The sequence below is a fragment of the Temnothorax americanus genome, unplaced genomic scaffold (assembly GCF_048541705.1).
Source record: "Temnothorax americanus isolate GAGA-0224 unplaced genomic scaffold, ASM4854170v1 Scaffold4, whole genome shotgun sequence".
Classification (NCBI taxonomy): domain Eukaryota; kingdom Metazoa; phylum Arthropoda; class Insecta; order Hymenoptera; family Formicidae; genus Temnothorax; species Temnothorax americanus.
In genome coordinates, this window is record NW_027509547.1 from 3,117,773 (window position 1) to 3,139,737 (window position 21,965).

The 21,965-nt window shown below is 42.9% G+C and overlaps 1 long non-coding RNA gene across 1 annotated transcript in view; it reads right to left on the reverse strand.

Annotated features, from left to right (window-relative positions):
- Positions 1-554: 554 nt before the first annotated feature.
- Positions 555-21,965, reverse strand: part of LOC143902602 (uncharacterized) — a 123,748-nt gene continuing 102,337 nt past the window's right edge. Inside the window, exon 3 of the long non-coding RNA XR_013258433.1 lies at positions 555-2,880. This is a non-coding gene — a long non-coding RNA (uncharacterized LOC143902602). The remainder of the gene's footprint in view (positions 2,881-21,965) is intronic.

The window sequence follows — 21,965 nt, forward strand, 5'->3', positions numbered from 1 at the left end:
ATGTGCATAAATAAAATCTTTTTGGCTTCATAAATCTATCATCAGTTTGTGACTGGAAAAAATAATTTATCGGCTTTCGTTGCGTTTATAGGCAAGGATTATGAACGGAAAATAAATTCCCCTTATCTTATAATGGGAATTCGATCGACGATAAAATAATCCAAGTCCCCCGACGCGGCTTTCTTTCTACGAAGGCAAGTTTTGTGCTGATTAATGGAGAGTCATGAAACCGCCAGATTTCGCTGATTCGCGACACCTGGTCAATTATACGGCACGTCGCCCATCGTAATCGAAGATCCATCCGTCAATCGACAATGCGTGACCACGCCTCTCCCCCGACCTCTTAGAATTCGTCCCGTTGGGAACATCGCCGTAAAGTAACCCCCTGGCAGTTTTACCCCTCTGTATGCGGACACGGGTATCACGAAGGAAGGCGTAGGAGGAACCCTAATTTGTAATACGTTAAGCGTGTTCACGGACAGTTGGAATTGAAGGGGACTTATTTAGTTGGCAAAAATGATCGAGTCCATTTTAAACATTAATATACCCGATATTATTTTCATTTGATCAATATTCTTATACAACCAAAATGTCTCCAATAAAAATAAATTTTATATTGGAATAAATCCGTAAATATTTGATATCGACTACACGCTCGTATACTTAAACGTACGAAAGCGTTTTATCGCTTCGCGATGACATTTGCTAATCGCGTTAAAAAGTCGTCCTGCAACCACATTCGGCGATACCGTCAGATTAATAGCTACGTTTAATTTTTTGCTTTACGGAAATTCATTTCGACGAGCCTCATAAATCTTTACGCGGCTCACGCCAGGGCGGCATGGGTAATCCGAGATTAAATTAGCGGATCGATAGAATTCCCGACAACGAGTCCTTGTATCCGCCATGAGAACTGTCTGCCGAGAAATTATAGTCCGCCGGATGTCTTATGCCGCTGCCCGAAAGTGATCGATCGCGTGGACGCGATTCGCGGGCTCTTCCTCTTAGCTTCGCAGCCGACCGAGCCGTTTTCTTTGTTCCGCCGAAACGCTCCCCCTTCGAAATCCCGATGTGGAAAGCAATTAATTCCCGGCTGTTCCACGTGAGGGGTGAAAATCAGCTCCCGCCTATATACTGTCGAAGATTACTATTACCGAGAAATAGGTATGCGCGAATAAATATTACGGGGGCCCCCGCCCCCGACACGTGTCGATTTCGAACTCGAGGGAAAAGGAGAAAAACCACGAAAATGTATGGTGCGAGTGCGCGTTTTGCGGACAGCGCGTGACCGTAGGATACACCGCGTCGTAAATACGCTCTCCCTACCGTGAATATTATCTATATACGATCGAAGTAAGTTTCGAATATAATGTCTCCGACGGGGATAGGCATACTCGTGTTGTAAACGGGATGCGATGTTATCCGATGTTATACTTCGTTATTTGGAACGCACGATCAGAAGATTGATCTTTAACACAGCGAAAACTATATAAATTACAGATGTGACCTCAGAGATAGATAAATTTCGTTTTTTTTCTTTTTACGCTGATCATATCGAGTTAATGGTGTATAATTTGAACGGTATTTTAACGGTAATATGACTAACTGAATTCTATATAAGTCGTGCGTTTTCAATACGAACATTATAACCATAATGCGAAACTGCAGGGAATTCAACACTAACGATAAGTTCGCGCCGAAGGTGCCGGCTATATAATGAATTAAAATAAATTGCTTTATAGCGTTATTACCGCACTGTGAGCATCACTTGATTAGAAAAGTTTGTTGACTTCGCGGTATCAATCTTTCCGTTAAACAATTAATAGTTAAATAAACACGTCGTCCGCCGATCTCGCAAACGAAAATGTTAGGCGATCATTTGCCTGTTGATGTTCGCCCGTCGCGATTAAGGCTTAATGGAGAAACTTAATTTCTCGGGTCATTGCCCGCCAGCAACGCTATCATCATCGTGTACCGTCGTCGTCTGGTCGGTGAGGTAAAATGCAAAAAAAAAGAGAAAGAGAGGAACAATGCGATCGAAGAAGCGACAGCGAAACGCGGAGGACGAAGGTGTAGGCGCGTAGATAAAAGTATCCAATGAAGGGGATGCTAGGGAGGGACAGGGGATTATAAATTGGCTACTTTGTGTCGTGGTTATTGGAGGGCCAAATTGCGAACGACCACCCATCCATTTTTCGAGCCTGGTACTCACTTTCTCGCCTCCTCCCGTTTTCTCGGACGTTGTCCTTCCCCGCCAGGAGATCGTTCCTTTTTGATGCAGACGATCGTTTAACGACATGGGTCACATTGCTGGGAAAATGATCATCTCGCATCGCGTACGGGTAAAAAGCACGAAGAAAAATACTTTTGCTCATCTAGTTCGTCGTGTAATTATTATTCGTAAAAATTAATATGGATCGTAATCAATTCCAATTCTACAAGCGAGTTCTGCGTCTAAGAACTCGCAGAATTACTCACCTGAATTATATTGCAAGAATTCTATCCGAAATCGCAGACAGGATGTCGCTACGGTAGAAATGGTTGCTTTCTAAGCTCGAAGCTTCTTGACCTTCGTGACTTCTTTATTCTTCGAAGCTGAAAGATTGCACCTTCGCATTTTCGTGCAGCGAAGCGTAGACGCGATAGGCGAGGATGATCGACGGGACGTAAGTAAGGAAGATAAGGGTGCGGAACGAGCCAGCCATTTTCAGAAGGGAGGATTCGCCGGGATTCCCAGGCCCATTGACAAATTTGCTGGCGAGCAAAAAGGCTGCTTGATATGCATCCCTCGCTCGGTCCATCGGCTATGCAAGGCCCCCCCGGCTGAGCTTCCACCGCATGCGCGTGACATGATGTGTGCATCATCTCGCTCGGATGACTCTATAAAAACAAGACGTTATATTTATATAGATTTTGATAATATTCTCTATTTAGGATAACTAATTCGCCAGTGCAATCCAATTTAATGATTTGCGTCTAATACTAATTAGAATTCTTCTTAAAATCGTAAAAATCTGTCTAACATTGTCTAAAAATAAGCATCTATTTAAGTTAATATTACGCAAGATCAGATTTTCCTCAAATTTACATTTTTGAACAATGATAAAAATTACGAAAACTTTTAATTTTATAACATTTCCAAGTGTGTGTTAAACAAAAATTCAATTCTCTTACTTTTACGAATTTAAGAGTTCCCTGAATAGATCCCCCTTTTCTAATTTTCCCACGTGACATCGCGATGCGCGAGACAAATTAAAGAGAAAATGAAAATTCAAGAGCGATATCCTTAAAACTCGTTACCTTAGCTATTGCCTGCGTTGTTTACGCGTAATTCCACCCCTTGTCGTGGGGTTAGCTAATTGGTTATCGACCCCGCGACTGGCTGTCTCTTCAGGGTGCAATTTCAAGAGGAGACGGCCTTTCCATCTTACAGATTCGTGCTTGGAAAGCGAGCATTTTCGAACTCTGTTTCTCACTCTCTTTCTTCGTCTTTCCTTCAGCTCATCTTTCAGGTATTTTGAATTTTAATCCCCCATTATTAAAATTCTTTAACGCCCCTAAAAGCATCATAGAAAAAAAGAATTTCTCTTTGGATTAATATCATCCGGAACGTTTTTACTTATTTACACTAAGCACATGAATTGTTCAAACCGTCGTAAACTATTGTTTAAATTCGTTGTTTCGGAAAATATTTGTTTCGCCAACCAATTGTGTGATGCAACTGAAGTAGAACTGATTTCCTAAGAGAATCTTGTCTTGTTAAACGCGAATTGAGTTTTCCGTCTTCCGTCAAACGCTGCAAAGAGTTTCGATTGAAGTTGTTCGAGGCAAAGCTGATGACCACTTGAGCGAACGCCGCGGTCTCGATTTTGCGAAACTCTCGAGTCTCTCTTGCTCGCAGCTACCCGAACCTCGTTATCTCAGGCAGTTTGAAGTGTCCACCACCCGGAAACGAGCGAGAGGCTGCCCGGCCCGGCCGATTCACGAATACGGCGTACTGGCGAAAACAGCCGCGCAATGGTCCGAAGGGTCATCGGTCTCGTACTCTGTTGGATTATTTACCAGAGGAAGGGACGAGATCCTCCATCCCCCACGGTAATGGCTTTATATTGGAAAACTTCTGCAAATTTGTACCGCTTGAATCATTGAAGCCCATCCCGTGGATTCGATGAATCGAAAATTTAGTTGGAGCCACAGCGGGACTTTCGAAATGGAACACGTTTTTCGGAAATTACATTCGTTGTCCGGACATCGTCGATGGACGGCATTAACTTTAAATAAAGACCAGAAGGGCGGGATAAAAGCCTTCCTAATAGCAGAAGACAGAATGTTTTCATGTCCACAGGAGCTCGGTCGTGTGTGATCAGAAATATTTTATTGCAAAATACATTTTTAAATTAAAGATTTCAGCGTAATAATGAAATACGTTTATAATTTACGAAATATCTTCTAAATATGAAATCGTATAACTGAAGAGAAGCAAATTGATTGGGATTGGACACGATTTTATATTCAAAGTCAATTTTACAAGTTGTAGATTCGGTAATAAATTTATCGAGAGCGAGAATTTACTGTCACTTAAAGTTTTTTTTTTTATAAGGTTCTATCAAGCGTTGATTCAATGGGTTTAGATCGGCGACATCATATCATTCGGCGATCTCAGGGTTCCCTTTCTTGCATTCAGATCAAAGGCGCGAGTGTCCGACGCGATACTGACCGTCGACCCTTCTCTTTTAGTTTCAATGTCCATCCATTTGATCTTTTTTCCTTCCAGCCGTCGCGAGGGAGAAGCGCGCTTTTACGATCGGCCGCTACCTACCGAAACATGTAAATGCGAGTTAGAATCCCTTCTGCCCGGTCGTCCCTTTTATCCGCGTTCCTTTTTACGTTGCTTATGCATTCCACACTGTACGGTTATATCACTTTTGCAGCATTGCATCGCGTTTACCTTGAAAGTACAGCTACAGACGTAACATGATTTTCTTTCTCCGCCAAAAGAGCTCGTCAAGTCCAGGCCGTATTTGAATTTGAAATGTTTTATTAAAACGTTTTTTCTCAAACGATCTTATATTCGAGATCTATACGGATTTTACTGAAAATTGAGTTTTCAGAAAGATATAAAAATAGAAAATGTAGGAAATTATTATGGAAACTTATATGGGATAATCTTGTAAATGATATTTTCGCGTGGTATTTTGTCGGTTACTCTATACATGAACGAGATCCGAGCGTATTTTGCTAACACTCACAACCCGCCGGTCTCTCTTCTTCCGGCGAAACTCGCGCGTAATTTCCGGACCAGCGATCTCTCCCCCGCGGCTCCTGAGAGTTTCGATTATAAATTCCGCAACGAAATATCATATTCCCTCCGCGATCCTTTCATCCGCCATTCAAACGACGTATTTTTACGGTCGCGCGTCGTCCCCGCGCGGAAACATGTAAATATACAGCGTTCCTCAGCGCGCGCTACACACAAGACCATTTCGTTTGACGATGTGCACCAGCCGTTCCTCATCTTACACGCACCTCCCGCGCTGTCGAGAACGGCATCTTTTCTTTCCTCGCCTCCCCGCGCCGGCTTAACGTCACTGAGCGAAGATACGCGCTTTTACGACGTCCAGCTTTATGAGAGGCTTTTGGAAATATTTCATCCCCAGCGTGGCGTTCTTCCTACCCCCGCGACGTAGAGGCCTACTCGAAGCGACGCGATTCTGACGCGACAATAGGAGCTCGCAAATTTTTACGCCACCTCGGAATGACATGGGACGACATCGAACGATACAATGCCTTTTATACGAGACCTTAGGTCTTTGTTCGCGTTTGTTTTGGATCATTAAGTTGAAAACCCCGAGCCATCGAGAACGACAATCGCAAAGAGACGCAAGTTTTTAATATAATATTTAAAGTTCTTTTTTTTGCAAGGTGTCATTAATTGTTATCTGTTATGCATATAAAAGCTATTGAACTTTTTTGCAATTTTCAGATTTTATTTTAGATGGACAGTATATTATAAAAGAGAGATTTTGATTAATTACAGAGCAAAATAAATCAATTAATTGTATTTGTTTGATATTTTAATATAAAATAATGTTTCTGTTAAATAAATATATGACAGCCGAGTTAATTGATTTATCATAATATTATAAAATTTATATTTTCATTTTGTATAATATATTATATATTTAGCTGTTATTATATATCAATAAAAATTTTTCGATACTATGTTATAATTTATTATACATATGTTCTATAAATATGAGAGAAATATTATATTTTTTATTCTTTATAAGTTTTCAATTTTAATACAGATTTTAAATTTTGAAATATTAGCTCGATGTTATTTCAACATTTATCCAATTCAATCTACAAAACAGGAAATATGTCATGCAATGCAATTTTTATCCGGATTTCCATTTTCCATCAAAATTCTTACTTCGATATTTCACGTATGTAGATGGACCAACGGCAATCCATTGGTCTCGTCGGATTATCGCGCGAACCACGATTTCGCAACCCTCGTCGAGCGTTAGATGGCGGCGTTTTGGATCCTTAGCGAAAGGGGTCGTAGAGACTGTCGAAAGAAATCCTGCCGGGAAGGGGAAGAGGAAGAGGAAGAGGAAGAAGAAGCTAGCGCGTCGGGCGTCAACATTGTGGCGAAATTCCGTCCGGTGTCGTTTGCGACAACGCGCGTCGAGACGTATATGGATCCGGACGATGTCGAACCCGACGGCTGGCGAAGGGATGTGGACGAGGGAAGTGAGGTCGGCTGCGAACGGGCATCGACATCGAGGAACGGGAACCGAATGCGTCCGTCGCTCGTACACCCGACGCATATATACGACGCATTACGGACACGTCGTCGACCTGCCTGCACGATTCTCCGTCGGCGATGCCGAGGCAAGGAAGGGGTGTCGCGGTAATGGCGGTAATGCTCGTAGTGCTCCGCGTATTACCGCAAATTGTATGTCGCCTATGTCGGGGTGCACGCCGAGCTATCTGCTCCCTTCGTGACTCGATATCGGTAGGAGCGATATTTTTGTCGCATAATTTGAGCTATCGCTTGATTATTCGAGCTATTAATGCTCACGCGTTTTTCCAAAAGGATATATGTTCTTGCGAACGCATCTCCTTCCAGGCTCGTTGACTATATGGAAACTGTTGCCGAAGAGTTATCCCCGCGCTTGGAAATTAGTTGCACCGCCATGCCTCGTTTCGCCACGAAGAGATCTCGGAGTCGATTAAATGCCCTTCATCCCTACGGTCTCCCGCTTGATTAATTCGTGGAATAAGACGTCGTAGGTATCGGGGTTGCTACCGGCGTGGAGGGAAGAAGCCGTAGCAGAAGAGTGAGGGAGGGAGGACCTGCTTGCCTCCGGATTCACCCCCGTTTTAGCCCATCCTCGAACGGCTCTTTGTTCCCCGAGTGCTTCTCGCGTAAGATCACGGGCGACGCCCGCCTCTCGCAGGTTTTATCACGCATAATGTCACCGGAGACCGTACAGACAAAGGAGTGAGCACCGAAATCGGAAAAATATACGAGAACCGGCCAATCGAGGGCTCTCGCCTTAACGATCGCCGTTAACGACCTAGAAAAGGGGGACTCCTCTATTGGTCAGTGAGATAGGGCCGTTGGAATCCTTAAAGGGAATATGATCTTGACTCCGCGGGGGGTGCTCGCGTCGCAATCCGATCTCGCAGACAACATCCCCGACTTTTACCTGATTGACCGCCGATATGCGATTATTGCTATCAAGACTGAGAAAAATATTTATTATTTTTATGAAGAGGTGAATTAACGTAAATATATGGTAGATATGGTATAATTATTACATTAATTACACACCAATGATATTCTTGATCGCAGAGATTAATGACTGCGTTAATTATAATTAATCAACCAAATTTATAGCCGGTAATTCCTAACAGAGCAAGCTGCATTATAAATGACAGATATTTTTGTTTGTGGTGCAAATCCGCCGAGGAAATATTTCACGAACGATAATGCATTTCGAGGCACAATTCATTACACGTGTGCGATATTTTATCCAAATTTTATCCCAATATCCCTTTCATTGCACGAATTTAAATTATAACATCGTACTTTTATTTCAGTTATTTTAATCTCTGCTAGTCACACGTACAAATTTGACTTTTCATTTTAATCTGTTTTATTTAAAATAAAGAGGAAAATAAAAAAACAGCAATATCATATTAAAAATATGATATAAACATAGAATTGTAAAATTGCAGACAATTTTCGCAAACGAAGAAAATTATCGTACAATTATATTTTCATTTTTACTTAATTATAATAAGATTTATATTATCGCTATTATTTATGTTAATTGCATCTCTCTATCAGGGTTAACGTGATTAGAAGAAACAAAAAATTAGAACGCGAGAATATCGGTGTAAAGAAAGGCATTTTTGTATTTGGCCACGTTATATTTTCCTGATTTTCCACGAACACGGTTTTAAGTACACCTGCGAGTCTGAAAACACACCACGTCACGTGCCAGACATCGGACCGCCGCCGATACATCGATATCGCCGTGGTGAAGTCGTTATTGCCCTCGGAGGGCGAGCGAATCGTGGTAGTCGCGGCGAGTCGCTCCGGGGCAAAAATCCATTTGGGGCGTGGGATCAATCGCCATTCAAAAGATACGCGTTCGACCGCTTGATTAATGGACCCATTGTAGCGCCACGACAATTTCAAACTTGTTCGTAACAAGCGAGCGAGCACAACAACAAAAAATGCTCGAAACATTACGGCTCTAAACGGGATTGGAACGGGAAGGGAAGAGGGGTTGGTCAAATTACTCAAAGGTTTTTCTAAATATAGTCGATTTTTCGTACCCCGAAGGACACACTCCGCTTAAATCCGTAATGATTTGCGTCCCGCGAGCGAAATACGTTTCTGTGTGGCGAAACGCGTGGTGGACTGTAGTAGCTCCACTCGAATAACTACCGTGAAGGGTAGTGAATACCGGCTAGCTTAGGGCCGCTTTGAGGATTCAGGATCAATTATTATTCGCACGGTGCTCATTCGCGATTAATGGATCGGCCAACGGCCGGCTCGAAGTGCCCGGAGCGGATTCTAGTGCGGTAGCCTGCGACCACTCTGATATACCATCCCGCCTCGAAACGGAAGCGTCTCAAAGACCCGTCGCGACGCGGAGACGTCCCCGCGCGCTTTCCGATGAAGACATTAAATTAATTGTCATTAGGCGTCTCGCGCCAACCAGCTTGCACAGTCGAGCGAAGAACCGACACGGGGTTCTGCTGTCACCCTCTCGTTATTAATAACGTTTTCTCCCGGGGCCGCGTGCGTCATTTTCGATATAACCACCCTTGACTCTGTTGAAAATTTTTGCACGCCCAAGAGCGGCCGCCCGCGGTTTTCTCCAAATTTCATTTGCATTTATATTCGCCTACCGGATACGCGTTCACGACAACGGCAGACGCGATTATGATACCGGGAATGTTTGGCACTTCTAAAGAGTCGGTTGATGAATTTCATTAATCTCTTTTGATGAAAAACAGCCGCTGGGGGAACGAACATTAGGGTATGGTCAAGTGCTGACAGCATAGCGATATTCCAAGATAAGTTCCTCAATAAATCGGACGTTGTACATTATTGACGGTAAATGGCTATGGTTACGGACGATAAATTTTTATTTGTGCCAAAGATCCACGGACTGCCGCATTCCGTGATTTAACGGTGCACAATTTCGTTGCCAGAAGTTTATTAAAGTTTGCACGGCTCTCGTTATCCGCATATCTCCCGCGATTATTAATATCCTTGTAATTATTATTATAATCATTCCCTTTGCTCCTTGCCAATTCGCAGCGAAGAAGGGAGAAGTCTCTTAGGGATCCAAGTATTTAATGAAGCACCTCTTACGTGGGTCGTTCCCAGGGGGGAGAAGAGGCGTACCGTTCCTGTCATTATTACGAAACAGACTGGCATCATTGTTTATATAATTATATCTCGACCTTGGTAGATACCGACCCCATTCGTTGTCGTCAAATTAACGAGTAGTGCCTATACCAAGCATCGTGCCGATGGCTTTACTTGAAATGATAAAATAATTTTCGGTTAGAATTTGTTTACGAGTTGCGCGTTTATTTACTGCACAGAAATCTAATGAGGATATTCGTACAGTTACAACAGAATAATTTTACGATTTTTTGTATCAATCGGAATTTTTACTTCCAAGGGAAGACAAGTGCACAGAAGAAACGTATAAAGAGGAATTATGCAAGCAAGCGGCGTACCTTTCGAGGAATTTTATGACGTGTGTGAAATGCGTAGGCCGTTCTGTCGTCGTGATTTCAATAAAGAACGATATAGAAACAACTTCATCCTCCCGCCGTGTTGCGTTAGTGCCAACGCGCGTCGTCGTCTTATCCGCACGCGTATCTCCCTTAAGGACAGCGAGTCTGGTGAAACTGCGATACCGGCGCAATATTAATAGCGTATACCTCCTCGCTTTCCCTCTCCCAGCCCCGAAGACAAATCCCAAGCTAATGTTGTTAGACAGTCCTCCGGGAGTCGTGCCGTTCTCTCGTGCAAACAGACAATGCGTCGAGTAGCTTCGGTAAAGCTTGGGTAAACACTCTAATATCTGGTCGATCGAACACTCGTCAAAGAAGAATGGGCCGGTCCTCCTCCTCCGTCTCGAAAACATTAACGATCGATTAATTATGTACCGCCATCGAGATGGCTCGCCATCAAGTTTCTACTTACAGGATGGATTGGCGCCTGAAGGGTTTCAAGCGTTCATTAAATATGAAAACCTTAAATAATAAGAAGGTAACTTTAACTGTTTAAAGAAATTTTTTGCATTAATAATTGGACAAGTATTTTTTCGTTCTTCAATATAATTAATTTTATTCTTTATGACATCTGAGTCGCATTATCAAACTTTTTAACATGACAGTTTGGCGTTCTGAAACTTTTAAAGAGCGCACATTTGCGTTGGAATCTAATTGAGATTAAAGTTACTTGATCAAAATTAACAGATTATTCCTTTCGCGTTTCTCTACTTCGTTCTGTGCGCAACCAACGATCGGCACTATGACAATGAAGAGGCGAAATTGCGTGTTTCATTGACATCTGGATGAGAGTCAATTAAGCGCTATTAGCGCCATTGGATTTTAGCCTGTCCCCATAACGAGGCTAATGCACGAAGGATATCAAAATGAATAATACGTGAATTATCTTAAGGCCGATCCAGCTTCACTATTTAATCGGATTGCGAAACTGGATGTCCGGCACGGCTGAATCGTAATACATAAAATTGTACATGTTTCAAGCACATACGTGCACCATGAAGTTTGTTAAATAGGTCGATAAATCCGCCCTGACGCGGAATGACTTTTGATTTTTTTGTTGGATATTTGTCGCGAAATAGTTATGGTGATTTCCGTCGAATCGAGTCCTCAAATCTTCATTATCTTCATCTGCTACGTTCGACATTTCTCTGCCGCGTCTTAACGGAATTTCGAAAACGTAATTTCCAATTTGCCGCTGTTGGTGGCTCGCTGCGAAAAATTCGCAAATTGAGAAAAATATACTTGAAATCTTGGGACGATTGTGTGTAATTGCGATAAATTCGCCGTGCCACGTAACGGTCCGCCATTATGCAACCTTTTGCTCTTGGCAAGTCAATGAGCTCCGCTTTCTTGGGACGTGCCTCATTATTATGGTTCTCTGCATCTCATTTAACTCTCTTCCGCCCTCGAGCAGTCATGCTGTATATGTATTGCCTTCAGCAATTATATTAAACGAAAACATTTGGTAATAATATTTTTAACCATTGCACCTTTTATAGAAACAATTTCCGTTAACGTTAGAAACGAAATCATCCTTTCAAGTAATTCGATAATTAATTCTCCGGATGTGTCGTTACGATGCTTCAAATTATCGCCGATAGACGTCGTTTCCTTCCAAGCATACCAGGTGACTCGAGTCTTACTTCCCTTATAAACGAGTGACATATAAGCGCGGTCATTATGGAAGGCCAACGTAAGTGCGAGGCAGAAGAGGAGAGTCAGAGGTCGGCAATCGTGGCGTCGTGTAATGTTACGGTCTATCTTGTAAGAGCCCGTTTAATGGCCGTCTCAGGAGTCGCTAATATGCCGTAAGTAGGGGTACCGAGGGAGGGTACAACTCCCATAATCGTAACTGCAGTTATCCTTCGTGCCTTTCGCGCGAAATGGCGTTCCCGGCGCGCGTTTGTCTTCATGTCGGGCCAGAATTTCTAGAATTCCGCGTACGGCCGTCACCGTTGGGTATTCCCACCTCCGTTTCGACAGTGAAACGGAAAGTTTCGTGGTATGTGAGTTAATTTGTACAAATTGCTCTCGGTTGTTGCCCGTCGGTGACGTTGTTGCTCCTGAAAATTTGCTAACGCGTTTCTTGCCTGAGACTTCAAAAATTGTTGGCGCAAATTACACGAGGGTGATAAATTTTATAATGAACTCACACATTTAATGCAAAAAAATAACTTTTGTAACATATTAAACCGACTGAATATGACTTTTGCGTAAATTGTTTCTGCACACGCATTTCGACACTTATTTTCGTTAATTTCTATTTTTCTCAATCTTTTACACAATTGTAACTATGAAACTGTCATAACTTCGACCGCTATAGTAATAGCTAATCTATGTTAAATCCGTACTTTTATTGTTGCAATGTTTTTTAGCATTAAAAAAAATAAAAAGTATTTAAAACACTTTAGTTAATATATCTAATGTCATCCGATGAAATTTTTCCGCAGAAAAATATACGACAATAAGAAAGCTCGATAGTTTTTAGATAACCTGTTTATGTTTGAGGTATAAAACGATGAGACAATCTGATACTATCTTGCAGACGATAGACGAACTTCGAAGCACACACACACACACACACATTAGAGAGACGCGTTCGTACTCGCAGGACGGGCGAGTCCGTGCAATCGCGACATCCGTATTCACTGGGCGAGCAGGAAGGATCCGTCGTGATTCTGCTATACACGCGTGCTTTAGCACGCGCATTGCTGCGTGTGGGCCCGCCGTCGCGGCTGGAATTACGCGGATGCCTGCGATACCGTCAGATTAGTCGCCAGATCAGTCGTTAGATCGCCGTCTAGATCGGCCGTTAGATCGTTCGCGTGGCGGACGGGGGTGGGAACAGTCTGGGCGTAATGGGAATTCGGTACCAATCTCGTGTACGGAGATGTCTCTCGGAAACGTGCGCAGAATGTTTATGCCACAGGCACACGCTCGGTCTCGAAGCTCATCCCTCGTCGTCGCGGCACGCTCGTATCCGAATGCAGAACAAAGTCGCGCCAAGTGGATCCGAGACGAACGAGGGTAGCTTGTATAGAGCTAACAGATACTCTTCAATATGTACACGTAACGAAATATATGGAGAAATTGCGTATATTAAAGAAAATGATTGAGAAACGAATATTCAGAATTCTTTGTTTATGTACAATTACTGAGAATTGCCTTTACGCGCGATAGGGATATATATAAATTAATTATAATAATTATGCAAATTACGGAAATGGTACTGTTTGATGTATGAGTGCACAGAATTACTCAGATGTAACACGTGTTTGCGAATTTGTCGTGTAGGAAAGGAACGTGTAAGATTGTTTGATTCACATGAAAACATGTGAGTAATTCTGTAAGAATGTCCTTGACACAATCAGACATTAGAACTAGTATAGCAGAGATATAAGAACTCGTAACTCTTCATTAACAGCGTTCTCAACGAGGTGACTAATCACGTTAATATTCAAGAGGAAGGTAAAGTACTTTAAGTAACACGTTGATCAATTTTTCGAAACGTTATAGTATCTGCGACAGATTTTCTGAATAATTTATTATATATTGAATATGCAATTATATATATATTAGCGATGTATGTTTGTCTCCAGAAATATTTTACATACGACTCATAATATGTATAGTATGTAATAAGTACAAACGTATCTTTTAAAAATTTATAGCGTAAATTTGGATTAATAGTTTTGATTGTCTAAATTGATACAATGCATTTTTATAGGTAATTGTATGTGTGTATGTGTGAGTATACGTGTGTGCAATGTAACTAAATGATAGAGACATTATCACATTCAACGGTATCGTCCCTAATATTTGTTTAATTGATCGCAATCACGTAAATTTAACTACAATTGCAGTGAGACAGTGGTACGTCTGACAGTCGGTCTGACGCGCGATCGTCTTGAAATGATCTCATTTATCTTCTAGTACCCTAGCGGGCAGAGCTCACTGTCTTGCGAAATTAATCAGGCGACTGCAGACGAGCCTTTGTTGCCTGTGCTGCCCTGATCTCGTCCCATTCCTGTCACGACAAATTGGCGAATATACATTACGTCTCAGTTTTTCCCATAGTTCATACATCATACACTCATACATCAGTTTCATCGTTTTTAAATTCTTAATTAATCATAATCATCCGTTTTTTTTTCTTTATAAAGATGTACTACAACCTTCCTAGAAGAAAAATCATCGTTCATCAATTAAACTCAAATATAAAATAACGGCAATTCAGAATATTTCGAAGAGCAAACAGTCTCTAATATATACAGAACTTTTGAGGGAAATAGAAATAACTTTATCGATAGAGGTACAAGATGGGACAAGTTCATCGCGTCTTGCAATTAACTACTACACGCTACAGCGTACCATATATAGGAACGAACTTCCCTATAAGAGACGGGGTTCGATTAACCGACGTAAAGTCTTCATAGAGAATCCTTCGTCGTATCTACCATCGAACTTTAGTAACGAGCTGGTATAGCTGGTAATATTCCCACGTCGACCCACAAAGATGTACGGAGCGTTCGACGCCGAAGCGTTCGGAACAGAAAGGGAAGACTAGGTATTTGGATCGATCCGAGATTCTTTGTCTCCTTTGTTTACTTTACGAAACGATTCGGTTACCCGGCGCAATAATTTGACTTTAATTGACATTATACACAACGCACGAGGATAACTTGGCTCGGGTTACGCAGTTTGCGCGACAGCATCGCTGAAGAACACTCGAGAGAGGAAAGAAGGAATATTATGAAGATGAATCTCTTTCGTTTTAATATAAATTAGAATTTGATATTGAAATATCACGTAAACTTATATTTCTTTATATAAAAAGAATTAATTATAATAATTACATTATGAGAGTAAAAGTTAAATAATGTCGACTCTATTCATAATTTCAGTTTGATGAAAAAATATTGAAGTATGATAAACAGCGTAATCGTAACCGAATTCAAACAGCGCAGCTATTCATTTTTTAGTTTGGTTGTTTTAGTAGCTAGTAAAATTTTGCACGAACGAGCAACTGAAAGTAAGAGAATACACTGGTACGCACATTTGTGGCGGCCGGGCAATGAAAAAAATATATGTGTGTGTGGTGTGCGTGCACTCGGTACGATGGAGTACCTACCTTCGGGTAATTTGAGTACGAGCCAGCCAAAGTACGACTAGCGGGTCGAATCGCTTCTGTAGGGGTGCGGTTCGTGAAACAAAGAGCGTCGGTTCTCCGGTACCGGTAAAACGACCGGCGGGACAATACGAAAGTTTTACGACTGTCGAAACTCTCCGTGCTCGGCCGACTGCGTTTTCACCAGCAATGGCGAGAAGCGCAGCGAAAAAAAGGCCGAACCGCCGTGTAGGTAAAATCGAAACTTCAACTCGTCACCCCATTGTCGTCACGTTCGACGAAATGGCGATACGAGGGCATTATGAAACCGCATGAAATGCAAAAAAAGTACACGTGTCGAAGCTGTTGCTCGTATATAAAAATAAGACAAACTATCAAACTTTTTCAAACTGTTTCCCTTCATTTGTATCTATTTTTCATTTATAAAAATATAAATAGATATATTTTTTGCATATTATCTATTAGAATAATTAATTTCAACAGAAGCTGGAAGACTTTTGTGGCTTCTGATTAGGATTTTGTAGAGATATATGTGTGTATGATAGAACTAATTAATATATTTAAAATTTACATAATATTTAACTTTTATAATATGATTTACATATTTTACTTTAATAATTTTTAACATTTTGCAAATTATGCAGATGCGCCCTCTTTCTCTCCCTCTCTCTCTCTCTCTCCCTCTCTCCCTCTTTCTTTCTCTCTCTCTCTCTCTCTCTTTATCTATCTATCTATCTCTTTCTCTCTTTCAGAGTGGGAACCCCTACTAATGTTTCAGAACTTGCGAATAACTTGCTCGTAATTATTATTTAAGACACGTGCGTCGTATCAGAAAAGACAATTTCACCAAGCACGTTAATTTAACTATGCGAATTGAGACGCGTGCACGCATCCCGATGTGTGGAGCACGCACTTGCTATATAGGGTACATGCCATCGAATTAAGCACCGACGCGAAGCGTAATTCGCTTAGTTTCCCTTTCGAAGAGACCCGTCGGTTTCGGCTACGTCGAAAACCGCGTTATTATCTTGCCTCACAAAGGGCACCGGTCATAACTTTCGAGTAACCGTATCCTCGCGTGCTCGTGTTGCGCTCGCATCGCACACGGGCGAAGGGCTTTTAGCAACAAAGAGCAATCTGTGATCGTTATTGACTGCCTACGCGAACGTGCGCTTCGTTTGAAACTTCTCCCCTCCTGTCGATGTCGACGAACTGCAAATACTGTACGCGTTGCAGGCGGTACATGTTTTATTGTTTTCGAAATACGAACTGTTCAATTGATAACACTGAAAATTTTTGATGCAATAAAGCACATCCCGTTTTCTGTACTGTCATAACTTAATCTACACGACACAATATGATAATAAGACTTCTCTTGGAGAAAACTCTTTGCGGGCTTTTCGTATCATTACTTTTTCTTTGATATCTGCTATTCTTACTGCTTTTCTGCTAAAGTTGGCGCTACGCTACCGTCTAATTCCACTTGCAAATGGCTGTCGCCAACAAAGTTTGTCCGTGGTTTCGTGTGTTACTTGCCGCGACCCCGATATCGATCTTGTTCCACGGCTACACCTCGGAGAGCTTTGGGAAACCACCGTCGGAAATAACATCTTCGTGCCTCTCGGGAACGCCACTCGATGTCGCACAAACAATGACTTTCTAACTCGTCCAGGATGGTGCGGGATGCGCGCACGGGTCCCTGCGTAGCTGCCAATACCTCCGGGGCAAAGTTAGCTGCGCGACCCTCGGCCCTCCGTAGATGGACAATGAGTCCTCTCTTCCCCTCGGTCATTATGAAGTGAACTCGCCTCCAACGATGGCTAAATCTAATCCGACACTCGTACTCGAAGGGCCGTCCGGCACGAAGGGTTAGATCAAGTTAGAACGATTGCCGGGACTAAGGGTAATATGATGTTGGCCAAATTAGATTGCAAAATTGGAACGACTCTCTAAAAATACTGAAATATTTAGAATCTCTTACATATACATTTTAGGCTGTATATATTTAACAAAGTTTTTAAAATTATTTTAAACCGACCTTTCAAGACTGCGAATATATGACGAATAAATAATAAATTTTTATTTTATTGTTGTTGTGGATAAAAACTAAGTATAAGGAATATTGCGCATTGATTTGTGAAATCATTCATCTCTACGAACGTAATCCATTGCGCGGATGTGCCGTCTTACTTAAGGCCGATTACGTCAGCGTCGAGTTTAATTAAGGAAATTTTCTTTCCCTGTCCATATACACAGGGGATTGTCAGGTCGGGCTTGCTCGATCGAGGCGAGCGAGCCTCAAAATACCTTTCATTAATTCACGACAGAGGCTGAGGAAAGCTAAGACGTGATAAGATTTCAGTCGATTGCGCGTGGTAGCAAACAGGTGCACGTAAGAAACACACTTGGTGCTTCGATAAGAACCTAATAACGGGGCGCAACATAATCCTGATTGGCAGAGTGCTTGTAACGCGACACCATCGCCATCGGGTTCCACCGAGCGCCTCGAGTGCGTTTTCTTCTTTTTCCCCCGCGAGAGACGCCTTTGCGATACGTTCGCCTTTCTTGCGACGCGGCTTGGTGCTGCGGGCACCGGCCCTTCGATCCCAACGGAGAGCCAAATTTCATTACATTTGCTCCGCCGACGCGATAGTATCGAATTAACGCTACGGTATACTCGCTCGCGTTTGCCGGCGGCAAACCGATTCACGGCAATTAGGGTGATTCGCCTGTGCTATGTAGATGGGAAAGACGATCTCATCGAGTTTCGCGATTGTGCGCCGCCGCGTGCTGTCCGGCCGATTGGCATTTCATAGGTGTAACGACACAAACGTTAATTAGCATCGGACCCGCAGGTGAACGGGATATTCGAGTGGATTGCGCGGAACGGCGGGGAGAGGGGAGGGAAGTTGATATCGGCAAACTGGGGAAAAGGAAGGAGATATTGCATCATGCGGAGGATCGCGCGTGTAATGACTGAGAACGTGGAAAATTCTATGCACGATGCACGACGAGGCGTGTTTTGCAGCGCGCGGCATTAAGTAATTAACGTCGCTGTCGTAAATAATGCGCGTAATTTACACGTACGCGCGTACACTCGCGCGACGAACGAGATGCGCGCGGTCGTCGTAAATAACAAATTCACATTACAATAGGTATGGCGTTGCGCACCAGCATAAATTTATATTTGATTCGTTCGCTCTCGTATGCACCTGCGTTCGCGCAATCTGTTGCATCGGTCGGCGGCGAAACGTACTTTTGGGCTCTAGTGTACCGACCGCCCTCGGCCTTGGTACAGCCGCATTAATTACAACCCACTACTTCGTATTGAGATTAATGACATCGGTTTTGTATTTTATGTGGGGATGGGTTTATTGGCGATGCGCGGCTTCCCGTTAGACGGGCCGCGTAAATGCGGCCGGTGCTAATTGGTACAGACGATCTCGCAACGACGGCAACGAGCCGTACGCCGCCGTACGCGCTCGCCATATCTCTCTTACCGCGGACAAAAGGACCACTGGAAATTCACCGAGTCCCGCTAAAATATTGAATGGCTGCCAAGATATAACCGGCCCGCGTCTCACTAACCGCGATTTCTCGCTTCATTTGCCCGCTCTATTGAAGTCATCGATTATGCATCGAGCACGCCCCAGAAACAGGCAGATTGCCGTTACGATTTTTGTTAAATATGTTTCGTTCGTTTAAAGAACGAGATATCGTATCCCAATTGATCACGAAGAATGAAAGAACTCATAAATGAAAGAGCAGTCTGTATGCGATTGGAAGATAAAACGATATTAAAATAATAAATTCCGGTGACTCAGATGCGAGTCGAGATACAAGATCGGTGCCGATGGACGAGTTTTTAATTTGTAGTTCCCGTTTACTATAATCGTGCCATTGCACATCGCGAATTTTCCATGTCACACGTGAAAAGAAACAAGAATAGTAATTTTATCTTCCGGTTGGTCTATAAATTAATTCTATCGGACACGAAGCTGTTTACGTTCGACAGTTAATTGCGTTGCGTGGGACGTAAATTGCAAATAAAATGTGACCGGGAGAGGAAGAGGGATCAATCTATCCGGCAGATTATTGTGCTCTGCCCCCTTCTTCCCCCCTCCCTCCCGTAATACTCGCGGTCGAATCAACAACGCGGGCGAGGCATAAGTTTTCATTTGCGGGTCAGCAAACGCTAACGAAGTCCCCGACGATAAATTTTGCCAGAGCTTTTCCTCGAGTAATCCCGTTGCCGGGGCTAAACCCCGGCGAAAACTCAACGAGAGCGGGCTCTTCACGCGAATTAAGACGAATCTGCCTTCACCGGTCGGTCATCTCCGTCGCGCTTGCATTCTCCGATACGTTCGTCCGGCGAGAACGATCTCAAGCTTAAAAGCTGCAAGTCGAAGTCCGCGCGTTCATCCACGGTACCAAGAAATCTGCTTTACAGTCAATCGTTTAATTTTAATTGCTCGCAATTTTTGACAAATTTATCCAAAATACTTCACGACACGCTCATTTGAAAACACACAAAAGTCTTTAATAGCATTTATTTTTTTTCCCGACTTACAATTAGTTGAGAATGATTATAAAACTATATAATGTCTGCATTCAAAATTTAATCAAGAATTTTATAAAATATAACTGAACTTATAAGAATTTTTCTGGGCAGTCAATTTAACTTGAAATTTTAGTCCGTTATTAACTAATTCGATTTTTCCCATCCTTTTTTTTTTTATAAACGCGAGACGAAACGAAAAGCATTTTTACCCCTCGTAATATTTTTTCATCAAACCCCATTTCGCCGGGCAAGCATTTTACGCATGTCACACACACGTGCGCGCACACACACGGTCGCGTTTCGCGCGTAATACGTGCTCTTCAGCGTCTCACAGCTTCTCTGCCAATTATATGCTCTGCTCTTGACTCTATGGCGTGCCTCGTAATAAACGGCCGGCCATGTTACATTATAGGAGCCGGGCGTCCGGCATTCCGTAATATTGTGCAAGGGCTGTGGTGGCGGCGGGGGCGAGCTGTGCTAGATCGCCTGCCGTCGAGGGGAACACGGATGCGCTCCTGGATGTGGTCGACATTAATGGCTACGCTCGCCCCCGTGGCATAAACGCGACCGTCACATATCGTCACAATGCTCTCGCTCACTGTGCGCAGCCAGAGTACACACACTGTCGCGCGTGCGCGCGCGCGCCAGTTTATTATGTATGTATGCGGGACATCATCACAGCATCACTACTTACAATTTACGTTCTACGTGCAACTGGGCGCAACGACGTTCCTATTGTTTTGTTCAACTTTTAATGATGTAACTTCGCACAATTGGCCGCGAGTGCTAGGGACGCGCGGAGCTATTTCCGTCATCTTGATAATCGTGATGTACCGCACACACTTGTGAGCGCAACGTAACTCATCATTTATAACGGGATGCGATGCAAAAGTTTGAGCGATCGTATATTGTGAATTTTGTTTTTGCAATCTGACAATTTTTTTTAGACACGTAACATTTCCTTCGGAGATAATTCGTGGCGCATGGTGCAGTTACATATTTAACGTGTGCGATTCATTGCGATACAAAGATATTCGCGTAACGCATAATTGAGTGTTGTCGAGAAGAAGGATATATAACAACTTTTGGGAGGAACAAATAAATTGGAACAAATTACACGCTCTCGAGGCCCGTCTGATTGCTTTACAAACCCGACAGCCGTCGACATTCGTGACACTGACAGTTGTAGATTTATGTATGCATTTGTATGAATGCCATATATCTGCATGTCAGGTCGTCATTGGCAACAACGGATCGTTCGCAGCTTGCTATAGGAGGCGAATCAATTATCGTGTCGCACGCACAGTTTCTTCATCGATTAACCGATCGTCGAGCCAACAATCGCCCCTTTATAAATTAGTCAGATTTGAAATATATTATTTAAACATCAAACGAGAATACGCAACGATCATTATGCATCTTTTTCAGTGAAAAACGGCGCATTAATTTATATAATTATAATCGTTTCCATCAATAAAAAAGGCTTCGCGCTAATTATTACCAGAGGAAAGGATAACGATCGCGTCTACAGGAAAAAAAAGGTCCAATAATCAGGCGAATAATCGTGTTCTGTTGCGGCGACGTGCAGCGGTATCGCATATTTCCTGGACGAAGAGGAGGAGGACGCCGCTATATTAAATTACTAATGGCACACCATATTATTCCCACACACCGGTTCGATCCGTGTTGCTATGTGCCACCGGATGAAATTCTCCGCGTTCGTCACAGTCTGATTCCTCGGATAAAACCCGCGAGGCACCGCCAGACGCCGCGCCGCTGTCCGGCGAAAATGAAAAAAGATCCACACCAGCGTGCGGTGGGTATTACGCGAGCTCGGCTGCGGGAAACCGCAGGCACGAAACGGGCTGCCAAAATTATTATTATGCACTTTTATGCGAGTAAATATCACGGGAATTACGGAAGAAACACGTGAAATAA